Source organism: Cyprinus carpio, chromosome B22 (genome assembly GCF_018340385.1).
Source record: "Cyprinus carpio isolate SPL01 chromosome B22, ASM1834038v1, whole genome shotgun sequence".
In the NCBI taxonomy this organism is placed as follows: domain Eukaryota; kingdom Metazoa; phylum Chordata; class Actinopteri; order Cypriniformes; family Cyprinidae; genus Cyprinus; species Cyprinus carpio.
The window spans coordinates 3,241,819-3,256,818 of NC_056618.1; positions in this window are offsets into that span (position 1 = coordinate 3,241,819).

The following is a 15,000-nucleotide window of genomic DNA, read 5'->3' on the forward strand; positions in this document are numbered from 1 at the left end:
TTAGAATAATAAGACACTTGGGCTGTTACCAGGCAAATTAACTCAGTATTAACAAAATTCATCTTTGCAATGCAGAGGTAACACAGAAACTTCCTCTGAAGTGGCATTTAGATTACAGTTTAATGCTGTTACTGTTTAATGCAGGACATGAATGCATTTAACCTGCAGTTACAAATGCAGAAATAATGTTTTGATATAGAAGACATAAAAAGGTTTCTCATTTGAAATTAAAAAGCCAAAAAAAGTAATCCAAAAAAAAAATAAATAAATATATATATATATATATATATATATATATATATATATATATATATATATATATACATATATATATATATATATATCCATATATATATATATATACACACATATATATACACATACACACACATATATATACACACACACTTTAAATGTGAAATTAAAACCACCTGTAGGTGTCAGCAAGTCACTCTTAATAAGTGAGTCATTACAATTGAACCAAATAATTTAAACTGTTGATTCATTCAGGAACGAAACACCATCATGTTCCCCAGCATGGGCTGGCTGTGTTTGGAATTGTTTTTGTTGTCGAAATAAAGCAGAAACAGGCAATATGGTGTCTAAAACAAAAGTCTCTTAATTAACTTATTTTTAATTAATGTGACAAACAGCACAGCCAGCACGGTGCGGCCGGTGGACCGCCGGCGAACTTGACTCGGGAATGGCCAGCAGAAGGGTTCCAGATCGGGATTGGAAGCTCTCCAGATGACAGATGACTGCCTCCTTCCAGTCAAGGTTGGTGGTGTCTGGGAGCTCTGGGAGTTATCCTGAGCCAGAACAGAGTCATTAGGATTTCTCCCTCAAGGGAGCTGCCGAGGGCGAGTGGCACAAAAGCCCTCACCTAACTGACAGGGTCAGGATTCACCTGAGCCACGGCATTGAATAACACTCATTCCTCCATGTTAGCCCAAAGGATCAAACAGGACAAAACAGAAAAAAACTAAACACTTTTCAAAAAACAGAAAACAAACAGGAGTAGAAGGGATTCTGCTTACAGTAATGGTCAGTTCTTCTGTCACAATTCACTAGGGAAACAAGGAGTTCTTCAATATCACAGTCTTTAATAATCCAAACACACGGTGAGCATAGGAACACATGGATGGACATTTAGAACCAACAAACACTAATGGACTAGGGCTTTTAAACACAGGATAATCAGGGAAGAACGAGACACACCTGGAATCAAATTAACACAATCAACAGGAGACAGAAACTGGGTCACGGAGCACATGGGGAGCAAAAGACTTTATGATCAAATAAATTAAATCATTAATTGTCACATTACTACATACACAAGTGTAATGGTGATCATAAGAAATCATAAGTGCATCTAAAATTCCACATATTATAAAGAAAACAATATTCACCATCTGATGTCAGGTTTATGATCAGTCAAAAATGATCTGCTTATAATAATAATAATCAATATTCTATAGGCACTGGCCAGAAGGTCATGATGGGCTTTCGATTAAAACCTTTTATTATTCTTGTATGTGTGTTACATAACAGGATGTGGCAGGATGCCTGAAAGGACAATGATTCAACTTCCTTTTTTTTCTCTCTTTATATTAAACAATCAATATTACTGAGGCAGCGGCTGAGGATTGTGAGATTAGCAGCGAATGCTGGAGCTCAGGACAGCTGCAGGAGAATAACAATCCCACGCTGATAATCCAGTCAGCTCGGGTGGAGGACTTACACTCCGGTTCACAGCTTACCACCAACATCAGAGAGAATTAATAAAGCCACAGCCGTAACCTCACAGACCTACTGTAGAACTGCTGTTCTCTATGAATACAGGTACAATGGCCTAAATGTGTCAATTATTTTTCGTGAAAAAAAAAAAAAAAAAAAAATTTGGGGGGAAAAACATGCTCAAACAAAAAAATAAATAGTGATTTTCATATCTTGATATCCTTTTTTTTTTTACTTTATTGAAACATACTGTGTGTTACATCCGTGATGTAATGATGTATTTCTTTGGTTTTGTTGTTGTTTCTGCTGTTTCCTTTTCCTCCTTCAGGATTAGTTCTGGATGTAATGCGAGGCTGCTGGTTGGACCAGAGAAGAGGCCTGGTGATAGCTCCGTGTAGCTTTGTTTTTCTGTAGAATCTTTATATTACTATCACTCTCTGTTGTTTAAAGTGATAAAATATAACTTAATTCCCACCATATTTCTGATATTATCTATCAATCTAATCTGATTAATTTGATCGTTCACTTTTTATTTTAAATCCGTGAGTGCAGTGCACCTGCATCGCGTTAGAACTCGTTAGCTTGTCATTAGCGTTTCCATTTGTGCCTATCGCTGTTTTCTTTCCTCCTCTCCTCTCTCTCGTTACTCTCTCTCTCCAGTTTTCACAAGTTCATCAAACAACTGTGGTAAGAATCTTTCATCAAGCACGGTGAGTCATGGCTTCTCCTGCTATTGTTATTTGCACTGCTTGCCACATGTATAGTTTATCTATCTCTGTCGGTGATGAGGGATGCACATGTGATAAATGCAGGGAAAGTTAGGCTGACAGAGAAGATTTCAGAATTAGAGACACGCATCCAAACTTTAATTGAGGACAGTAAGAATGTGAGGGCTCTAGATATGGCTTTGGATGCGTCTAGCTCAGGGAGTCCTGTACATTGTTTGGTTCCGGTAACAGCACCTCTGCAGCAGGGCAACTGGGTGACTGTGAGGTGGCATAGTCGTGGGTCTAAACACCACTCTTCTGTTCCGATCAAAACATTAAACAGGTTCTCCCCACTCAGTGATGCACCCACTGAGAAACCTGATGAAAGTGTTCTAGTTATTGGCGATTCTATTGTACGGAACGTGAATATAAAGACACCAGCCAGCATAGTCCAATGTTTACCGGGACCCAGAGCGCCTGACATCTTAGCAAATTTAAAAGTGCTGGCTAATGCTAAACGTAAATACAGTAAGATTACTGTTATTGTTACTGTTATTCACGCCGGCGCAAATGATGTTCGACTTCGCCAGTCGGAGATCACTAAAAATAACATTAAAGAGGTGTGTGAACTTACAAGCATGATGGCTTTCGGTGGCGCATGCTCTGCTGCGACAACACAGTCTGTACCTTTCGTGCCGTGTTGAGTCACTTGTCTATGTTAAGTTTTTGTTTTGTTTGTTTTATCCTTTTGTTTAAGTTCTTTATGTTTTGTACTGCGTGAGTTCAGAACATGGATAACATGATCTATGTCGGAAAAATGCTAGGGATCATTGTGATCTTTCTATTGATCACTTGCGATCTCTGAGGTGCAGCGTTTCACTTGGATACGCAAAGCAGCAACAAAATCACTTACTCCTGTCAAGATCTCCTCTCTCTCCGAGGCTCTGCCACTCATGGCTTAACACCATTGGATGTAATTCCAGCTGACATCCTATGCAAGCCGAGGAAACGAGGAAGGCGAGGAGGGGCACGCGCCAGGCTTCGGAGGCGTCCTTTTAAACCCCCCCTTCCCTCAGTCGTGATGGCTAACGTACAATCTCTCCGGAACAAGATGGACATCTTACACGCTAGATGCCAAGGGGAAAAATCTTTTCGGGAGGCTTGCATCATCGCGCTGTCCGAGACGTGGCTGAAGGACTCCATTCCCGATGAAGAAGTTAGGTTGGATAACTTCACCATCATCCGGGCGGACCGAACGAGTGATTCCGGTAAGGAAAGGGGTGGAGGTGTCTGTGTTTATGTTAATGACCGGTGGTGCAATAACATCAAGACCCATGATAGGGTCTGCACACCTGATATTGAAATGCTTACTGTTTCGCTTCGTCCCTACTATCTCCCTCGGGAATTTTCCACGCTGGTTATCAGCTGTGTTTATATTCCTCCTGGTGCTAATACCAATGCGGCAGCTGAGCTAGCAGCCCAGAATGTTCATGTTATGCTGAATAAATACCCTGAGGCTCCAGTGTTTATTATGGGGGATTTTAATAGCTGCAAACTTGACAGTGGCCTTCCATCCTTTGAGCAGTATGTTGATTCCCCCACTAGAAAAAATAATGTGTTAGATCTGTGCTATGGGAACATAAACAATGCTTATACTGCTCGTGTGCAGCCTCCATTAGGCTCCGCGGATCACAACATCATCTTTTTTCTCCCGCAATATAGACAATTGTTGAAGAGAGAAAAGCCAGTTACATATAGCATCACCCAGTGGACAGAGGATACAACTGCACAACTTCAAGGGTCATTTGCATGTACAGATTGGAGTATTTTTGACGGCGATCTAGACAAATAATGATAATAACTGACTACATCAAGTTTTGCATGGCAACTAGTATTCCAGTCAAAACTGTTAAAAGATATCCCAACTCGAGACCATGGATGACCGGTCAAATAAAACTCAAACTCAAAGAGAAACAACAAGCATTTAATTGCAAAGAGTGGCTTTTACTGAGAGACATTAATCGCTCTGTGAAAAATTAAATCAAAAAGGCAAAACTTGCATATAAGGACAAATTAGAAAAGGATTTCAGTAGTATGAACACCAGGCAGGCTTTTCAGAAGGTGAAGACACTCACTGGAACCACTTCAAATGCCAGCATTCCTACATCTACTGATCTCAGCTCTTTTGCCAAAGACTTGAACAAATTCTATGCCAGGTTTGATAATCTAAATTGCACCACTGAATGTGAAAGAATGCTCAGGAGCCTACCCACTCCTGTAGAGCCACATTGTGTCCCATTAACGGTGGGAGATGTCTATCAGCAGCTCAGGAGGTGCCACACTGGAAAGGCCCCTGGCCCAGATGGAATCACCGGGAGACTGCTCAAGAACTGTGCCTTGGAGTTATCTCCTGTCCTTTATTCACTTTTTAAAGAGTCACTACAGACAGCAACTGTCCCCGCCCTCTGGAAAACTGCCACTATTATTCCTGTACCCAAAAGATCTCGTCCCTCTGAACTGAATCATTATAGACCAGTAGCACTTACCTCTATAATAGCAAAATGTCTTGAGAAACTGGTATTAAACAATATCCTTCCGGTTGTCGGACCACAGCTGGATCCTTACCAGTTTGCCTACAGGGCCAAAAGAGGAACAGAGGATGCTGTTGCATGCCTTCTTCATACTCTCCTCCAACATCTGGATTCTCCTGGCCATTATGCCAGGTTTCTTTTCATAGACTTCAGTTCCGCCTTTAATACGATACAACGTCACCTCATGATCACTAAACTCCAACAACTTCACGTGCCAACTCTTCTTATCCATTGGATTTATAATTTTCTTAGTGACAGATCACAGGCAGTAAGGGTGGGTAGTATAACATCCTCCACCATTACTGTCAACACTGGAGCCCCTCAAGGCTGCGTCCTCAGTCCGTTCCTTTACACATTATATACTGACGACTAGGGGTGGTGAAAAAAATCGATTATTGATTAATCGTGAGTATGTTATGGATGAGTATGAATCGATTATTAAATTTTCAAAAATCGATTTTTTTATTTATTTATTGATATTTTTTTTTGCATTATTTTATTTTGTAAAAAATGTTATACCGGGAGTTGAACGTCACGAACGCGCCCAGTTCCAGTTAGCAAGCGCGTGTAATGGCAGCCAGAGCAGGTGTGTAAAATGGAAGAACCAGGAACGAGCAACCAACCGATCCACCACGATCGTGAGACCGCACATGGTAAGACATCCTATCCTTGCGTTTGAAGCGCAGCCCGCACACCGGACACGCGTACGGTTTCTCGCCCGAATGTGACAGTTAGTGCTGGTTGAGGTGGTAGACGTCTCGGAAGACCTTCCCGCACAGATCACAGGCGACGTGTCATCTCGTTCTCTCACGTTTACGGTTGTCCGCGGGCAGACCGTTTTCCTGAAACCTCGACTGGGGATGAGAGATCATCGTCATGCAGTCCACAGCGACCAGTTCCACTCCCGTGCTCACGCCGCTGGTGAACGTCCCGTGCTGTGTCTCATGGTTTCTCAACTGGACGTCGTCTGGAAACATCTTACCACAAACCCCGCACGAGAAAATGCCCTCGTTTTTGTTTTGAGCAGTGCTGTTATTGTAAGTGATCGGCTCTGTTGTGGGCTCTTTTTTGGGTCTCCCTCTAACGTTACCTCGCTTGGAGCCGTCGCTGTTGGGAAACTCCGACGGGGAAACCACTAAGCGATCGGCTGCTGGTGCTCCGGTAGCAGCCGGCTGCGAGCTGTTAGGCCGGGTTCACACCGCAAGCTGCAGCAGAGCAGAAGCAGCGCGTTAGCAACAGGAAGGCAGAGCGGAAGTAGCGTGCGGCTATTTTTCTTTCACACCGGCAGAGGAGGCAGCGTGCAACTGAACAGCGTATTTTGGACAGAGTACAGTTAATTGGTTCCAATTGAATCAATTTTGTTTTTTCTTGAAAAGAACAATAATTCTACAATTTCAAACATTGGTTTTATGTAGCCAACACCATGTTTTCTGCTGAACATTCCAATGTATTAGAGGAAAATGGCAGGCTTTTGAGGTTGCGGTAGAACTGTAAGTACTTTGACATATTTTAACATAAAATAATAATAATAATAATAATAATAATAATAATAATAAATATATATATATATTATCCGAATTATATTTATTATATTAGCTCTTACCTCCATAAAAAACTCTTTTATATGTTGATACACAGAATATCTGACACATCAAATACATACATTACCCATCATAAAAAGCTTATAGATAATTCATAAATGTATACGGCAAACTTCTTAACAGAGACAATGTAAATGAGCAAACTCTCGAAAACAGACAAAAAAGACGCAGATCATAGATGTCTATACTGTAGCTATGTGTGCTAGGCCTATATTAATCTATGCTATTTGCCTATCTATATTGAGTTGTTTGCTCGTGTGCCAGCGAAAACGTCAAAAACACTATACAATTACTTACCATCTGCACTAAGAGCCACCGAACATCCGTTCTTCTGCCAATATATAGGCCTCGTTATAAGATTACGACTACTACTACTAATAATAAATAAATCTCTAAGGCTAAACTAGCAGTATAAATTATTTAAAGTTGTTTTTGTATTTCGGCCAAAAAGTTTATTTTTGGATAGAACTGTAAGTACTTTGACAGATTTTGGCCGGGTTCACACCACAAGCGGCAGCAGAGCAGAAGCAGCGCGTATATATTATAGTATATAGTATAGTATATTATAGACATGTTTCGACTGCAACCTGCAGTCTTCCTCCACCTGAACACGTTAGCTGTGTCCCAAAGTTGAGTGTGCACACTTCGAAGGCCACGGACTTCGAAGACCAGACCTCCGAAGTGCACGAAGGGTCCTCCGAAGTGCGTGAGATGCTCCGCCTTCACAGGATTTTCTAATTCCGCTACCAGGTGTTTCCGATTAGAGCTCTGTCGCATAGCAACGGTGCGAGAAGAGCTCTGACGAGAGGACAGTCCTGCCAGGAGAGGTGGAGCCAGAACTGCTCGTTTTTGTTTTTATGATTTACTCATAATGGAGGAGACGGTGAACCTCAGGCTTAGCCAAGACCGAGGCCAGGTAAACTACACTGGTTTGCTGCGATCTTTGTCGGATTACAACTTTAAATGCAGGTACTGGCTTGGAGCTTACTTGAATAATGTAATGATACATGCTTAATACTACAAAATACACAGCCGCCCTCCCCGCCCCCCCTGTTCCAACGTCTATGATAGCAGTTCAAAGCTGACTGATATCTTACAAAGGTGCAATTTTATGTAGTTTATTGTCTTGTAGGTATTTAGACATGTTTGTGTATTTTATTTTTTTTGGAGCATAGTACAGCTTAATGTCAAGCAACTTTAAATTGAATAACCTTGAACATATTTAGAAGTAAACTGCAACATACACAGAAGTGCAGCAGTATTGTTAATGTAAAACCATCCTGACAAATTATTTTTTTCAAGACAATGCTGCACATACCTTTACTTTTACTCTTAATACCTTAAGTATATTAGAGTATGCAAGATAATACTTTTACTTAAAGGATAGTTCAGCCAAAAATGAAAATCCTGTAATCATTTACTCACCCTTCAGTTGCTCCAGGTTTGTAATTTATATTTTTGGGTGAACTATCCCTTCAGCTAAAGTTTTAAATATGAGTAGTGGTTTTTCCCCAATATGGTATTGGTAGTTACTAAAAGTAGTTTACTAAAGTATCTCAATATTTCTTGTACTAATTACGTTGTCATAGTTCTAAACAATTTCTCTTTTCCTTCTTTCTCTAAATCAGAGCAGACCCCTGTACTGCAGGATGAAGCTGAATGTGGCAGTGCTGGACAGGTGTTTAATGGTTTTGTTCTGAGCAGGGAGACCCTGACTGTGCTGCTGGATCTACTGGGAAGTGAACGGCAACAGTGATGGTGTGCCACGATCCAGACTCTGGTGTTTCTCTTCTGTCTGTCTGCCAGTGGTACATCATACAGAGTGGTCTCCAGAGTGTTTGACATGTCCCTCGTTCCACTTTCACCACACTGTCCTCCGATTCTCTGAGGAGGTGCTGGCCATTCACCAAGAGATTGACCTCCTGAAGACCCCAGAACACACGGAGGCAGGGCCGGGCTCAAACTGATGTTAAACCTAAGCTTTGTTGTAAATGGTTGTAAAAAGTACTTTCTATTATGTATAGAACACCATATGACCTCAAGGTTAGACTATTGTAATGCTCTATTGGGTGGTTGTTCTGCACGCTTAGTAAACAAACTCCAGTTAGTCCAAAATGCAGCAGCTAGAGTTCTTACTAGAACCAGGAAGTATGATCATATTAGCCCGGTCCTGTCAACACTGCACTGGCTCCCTATCAAACATCGTATAGATTTTAAAATCTTGCTTATTACTTATAAAGCCCTGAATGGTTTAGCACCTCAGTATTTGAACGAGCTCTTGTTACATTATAGTCCTCCACGTCCGCTCCGTTCTCAAAACTCTGGCAACTTGATAATACCTAGAATATCAAAGTCAACTGCGGGCGGCAGATCTTTCTCCTATTTAGCGCCCAAACTCTGGAATAACCTACCTAACATTGTTCGGGAGGCAGACACACTCTTGCAGTTTAAATCTAGAATAAAGACCCATCTCTTTAACCTGGCTTACACATAACATACTAATACACTTCTAATATCCAAATCCGTTAAAGGATTTTTAGGCTGCATTAATTAGGTAAACCGGAACCGGAAACACTTCCCATAAAACCCGATGTACTTGCTACATCGTCAGAAGAATGGCATCTACGCTCATATTAGTCTGTTTCTCTCTTATTCCGAGGTCACTGTAGCCACCAGATCCAGTCTGTATCCAAGTCAGATGGTCACTGCAGTCACCCGGATCCAGTATGTATCCAGCCCAGATGGTGGATCAGCACCTAGAAAGGACCTCTTCAGCCCTGAAAGACAGCGGAGACCAGGACTAGAGCCACAGAGACAGATCCCCTGTAAAGACCTTGTCTCAGACGATCCCACCGGGACAAGACCACAGGAAACAGACGATTCTTCTGAACAATCTGACTTTGCTGCAGCCTGGAATTGAACTGCTGGTTTCATCTGGTCAGAGGAGAACTGGCCCCCCGACTGAGCCTGGTTTCTCCCAAGTTTTTTTTTCTCCATTCTGTCACTGATGGAGTTTTGGTTCCTTGCCGCTGTCGGCTCTGGCTTGCTTAGTTGGGGACACTTCATTTACAGCGATATCGTTGACTTGATTGTAAATTATTGCACAGATACTATTTTAAACTGAACTGAGCTGCATGATGACATCACTGAATTCAATGATGAACTGCCTTTAACTGTCATTTTGCATTATTGACACACTGCTTTCCTAATTGATGTTCAGTTGCTTTGACGCAATCTTTTTTGTTTAAAGCGCTATATAAATAAAGATGACTTGACTTGACTTGACTATAAATTCCTCTGGAGGGAGCTCTCTGCCCCTTTGCTTTTTCCTAACTGACTGTTTGTACTGTGTGTTAGATTGTGTAAATGTAGTGTGACAGATTGTGATATCTGTGACCTCTCCTTCATGATTAAAAGAGTGCTTTAACCCTTCTGATACAGTGTGACCTTCATGTAAATAACTTCAATATCCTGTTGGTCCTTACTGTAACTTCTTCATTATTTGGGAAGCTGTAGGGGGTGAGTGCCTTTTTTGTAAAGCAAAAAAGCCAAAACTTTTTCTCCTGTTTATGTATTAGACAAGAAGATGGGTATGTTATTGTATAATTTGTTTCTATTGTTTGAACCATAAGGAAGGTAGTTCTTTGTGGGAACGTTAGTCTGTTTATTGTTTTGCAATTAGCTTGCATCCAAATTCTCCTGTTTTGTTGTTCCCTTTTTTCCTTAAGAAATTGTTTGTAAACACAAAAAACACTATGAAAACAAACAAAAGAACAATAAAATAAAATAAAATACAAATAACTAAGAAGTATTGTTTGTTGTTTATGTTACACCCTGACCTAGACCAGGATCATGACGTGTGCTTAGTCAGAATCATAACATGATGTAATTATATTCTAAATAAAATCAGTTTAATAAGTAGCTTTATGGAATATAATTATAAATAAAATAATTCAGTACACAATATTTAGATATTATAATAAATAGGTCAATATCATAAATAATAAAAATGCCAATGAATGAGTTTGACTATAGGCCTGTTTTTCTCATAGGCCTTGCAGTATGCATCCTAATATACTGTTCATCCAACACACATTTTAAGCTCTTAATCAAATCAAAATAAGATAAAACACACCCATGAACACTCACACCGCTGTCACATAACATGCAGTTTACATAAATCAAACAGACTACAAAATGTTAATAATTTGAACAAAATAAGAGCGATTATAAAAAATTGCAAGTTATTATTATTTTTTTATTATTATTACTTCCCTGAATAAGGTATTTCATGCAATAGATGTTTACATAAGACACAACAGCTGAATTTATAAATAAATAAATAAATAAATAAATATGTTTACATTGTTCTTAATACTGTGTGTCATTACCTGGATTATCCATGACTGTTTTATTATTATTTTTTAAGTTTTGTTTTATTTTCTTATATGATTGTTGCTAATTCTAAGATAGCCATGAAAGAACATTGTGCTATTATTAGCAAGCAGTAAACAATGTATCCAGATAGAGCCTTTGTTATCACTAGTGACTTTAATCACACTAATTTGACAACAGTATTCTTCAAATTTTATCAGAAATTTTCCTGCCCTACAAGAGGACACAACATCCTTCATCATGTTTATACAAACATTAATAACACTTTATGAAGCTACCTCTGCCCTGTTGCTCTTACTACCATCATTGGCAAGTTTTTTGAGAAGCTGGTGCTCTCTCACCTGAAAACATGCCTGCCCCCAACATTGGACCTATACCAGTTTGCCTACAGACCCAGCAGGTCAACTGAGGATACCATCGCCTCAGCTCTCCATTTAGCTCTAACTCACTAGAACAGTAGCAACAACATTTCTGTCACCGATTGGGTTTGGGTTCCTTGCCACTGTCGCCTTTTGGCTTACTTAGTTGGTAACACTTAATATATTGCAATATTATTGACTTGACTGGACGTTGTTGGCCACTATTAGCTGGATGATGACATTACATTTTTCTCCAGAGCTGCTTTATAGATTAATTAAACCTATTCCAAAATTGATTAACTTTACACAGTTATTGAATGAACAATGAACTGATTTCATCTGAATAATGACTGTTTACTACTGTCTTTTAAGAGGTGCTTTACAGCAGAACTAAATTTGGTTTGCATCATTGAATTATTGCTTTCCTATAACTGCTTTGAAATAATCTGTGTTGTCTAAAGCGACTTGACTACTGTATATCAGTTTCAGGGCTCTCGTGTGAGATGGGGAATGGAGACGAAGTAAAATGAAATATCCTTTAATAATAATCCAAAAACACACAAGGAAACACAAGCAGCACACATTACATGAAACAATCACTGGTAACTGAAGGAACAGAATGAGGAGACTTTATACAAACGCAAATGAGGGACTAATGACATAATTTACACACAGATGACCTGACTAATGTAATCAAGGGGAGAAAGAAACTAGGTCAAGGGATTGAAACAGGGCAGGGGAACACAGAGAAAACACAGAAAACAAGGAGAACAAGGTCCAGTTGTGACAGTCAGGATGCTTTATGTTGATTCCAACACTGTCATCTCATCCAAGCTGATCTCAAATCTCAGTGATCTGGTTACAAGCCTTTCCCTTTGCATTTGTCTGTTAGGCTGAACAACCATAACTTCTCCACCCTCACTCTGAACACTGGTGTACCACAGGGCTGTGTGCTGAGCCCAATCCTCTACTCCCTCTTCACCCAAGACTGCATACTTGTGCATGGTTTTATATATATAAACTTAATATAATGTAATTAATAACACTTAGACTTTCTCAAAATAATCAGTATAGGCATCAGCCAATTCAGATGGCAAGAAATCTCCTTCAGAAATCATTAATCTTGGACTGGGCCACCGCCGCTTGGGAGGGGAAGCGGCTGTCTTTTCTTTTATTTGATTTGTTTGTTTTATGTTTCGTTTAGGTGGGTTGTTTTTGAGCATTCAGAAGGTGGAAAGTAGAGTGGTTAGTAGTTATGCGACAGGGACGAAGCACAGCTGCGGATTATGCACTTTCATTCCGCACCCTCGAAGCACAATCAGGATGGGAGGATGAACCACTCAAGCTACTTTACCGCAACGGACTCACAGCCGAATTGCAGTCTGAGCTCGCCTGTCGTGATGAGGGGAGAACCCTTGAACAGTTTATTGATCTCTCCATCCGCATTGATAATCTGATGCGAGCATGATGTGTCCCTCGCAACCTTCCTGTGCATCCTCGAACAAACACAGTTTCCACCCATGCAGACTGGTTTCACTCACCACACTGATGAAGAGAGAGAGGAGGATTCGCAATCATCTTTGCCTCTACTCTGGTTTGTCCAGCCATCTAAGAGCTTTCTGCCCTACTCGTCCTACCTCTCAAGGCTTCCCTGCGGTGAGTCCCAATCTTAAATCTACAAACTGTCTAGAAGTTGCAGTAACCCTTAAGTGTAATGAAAGATGTACCAATATCGTTGCACTGATAGACTCAGGGGCTGCAGGAAATTTCATCAACATAAAGTCTGCCAATACTCACAATCTTCCTCTTATTCCATGTGAATCACAGGTGGCAGTGGCAGCCTTAGACGGACGTCCTTTGGGCTCAGGACAAGTCAAATACGTCACCAAGGATCTGTGTCTCCAAACTGGAATACTTCACACAGAAACCATTCATCTGTTCGTCATCGAATCTCCTCAGAATCCCATCATCCTGGGTCTACCCTGGCTAGAGAGACACAATCCTTGGATTTCATGGACAACAAAACAAATTCTTCAATGGTCTGATTCCTGTCAACATAACTTTCTACTTACCACTTGATCTCATCCTTCTTCACGAACAGCCCAATCTACAGTGAACTCACCTGTGCCAGGGTTACCCACTGAAAATATAATGACCTCACCGAAGTTTCAGTAAGACCAAAGCCTCACAACTACCTCCTTACTGACCCAATGACTGGTCTATTGACATGATTCCAGGATCAACCCCATCTAGAGGTAGAATTTTCCCTCTGTCTCAACCAGAATCTGAGGCCATGAAGTCTTATATTTAGGAAGAATTGTCAAAGGGGTTCATTAGACCATCTGCCTCACCTGCATCAGCTGGCTTTTTCTTTATCAAGAAAAAGGATGGAGGTCTCAGACCATGCATAAATTACCAAAATATCAACGAAGTAACAGTCAAATTCTGCTATACCCTGCCACTACTTCCAGCAGCGCTGGAACAACTTTGCACTGCTAAGTACTTCACAAAACTCGACCTTTGCAGTGCCTTAAACCTAATTCGCATTTGGGAGGGGGACGAATGGAAGACTGCCTTCTCAACAACATCCAGGCACTAAGAAAATATATTGTTATTAGATTAGATTAGATTAGATTAGATTAGATTAGATTCGATTAGATTCAACTTTATTGCCATTGCACATGTAAGGTACAAGGCAACGAAATGCAGTTAGCATCTAACCAGAAGTGCAATAAGCAGTAAGTACAGAATATATAAGGTCTACAATATGTTACAAATGTACAATAAATATACAGATAAGGCAGTATTATGGACATAATTTACAGATTTTAAGTACTATCAGCATGATATACAGATAGGTGTACTATGAACATACTATACAGATGGATTATGTAAAAGTGTATGTACACTATAGGCAGAAACTATGAACATATGAACATCAATTACACTAGTGCAATGGACAGTAAAGTCCATAGAAAATATTTCAGTGTGCAAATGGATTACTCAGTATATACGTCACTTCCTGTTTGTTGCTGCCGTATGCCTCTAGTTTGAGCTCCGTCACATTATTTCTCTATCGTCTATTTTTTATTGTTGAAATCTATTTTATACACCATCATTTTCGTTTCTATAACGTGTGAATATATCCTCTATCGTGTTCTACAACAAAAACAATCAGAGCACCTTGTTATCACTAGTTTTATTTTGATTTCCCGAGTCTGCTAGTAGCTTATAGCCCCATTAGCATCACTAGCGTGGTTGTCGCTAAACCCGCGTTCATTGCTAATACTCTATTCACACACATTACAATTGCTTTACTCACTGTTACTTGATTTAATGGCGGATCTTTGTCTACATTTGAGTGCAGGTGACGACACGTTCGAGCTGCATTCGGTGGAGAAGCAGATTCGGGTCCTGGAGCAGAGGAAGGCCCAGCTGAGAGAGCGGATAGCCGCACTGGAAACCTCCCGGGCTGATGCACACAAGTCCAGGGTAAGTATGCAGTGCGCTACTAACAGCCCCACCACCTCCACCCTGTGTGTTTCTCTGCACAGCCCCGTCGCACCCAGGACGCGATCTGCCCAGATGTCCTTCACTCCAGCGCCGAGAC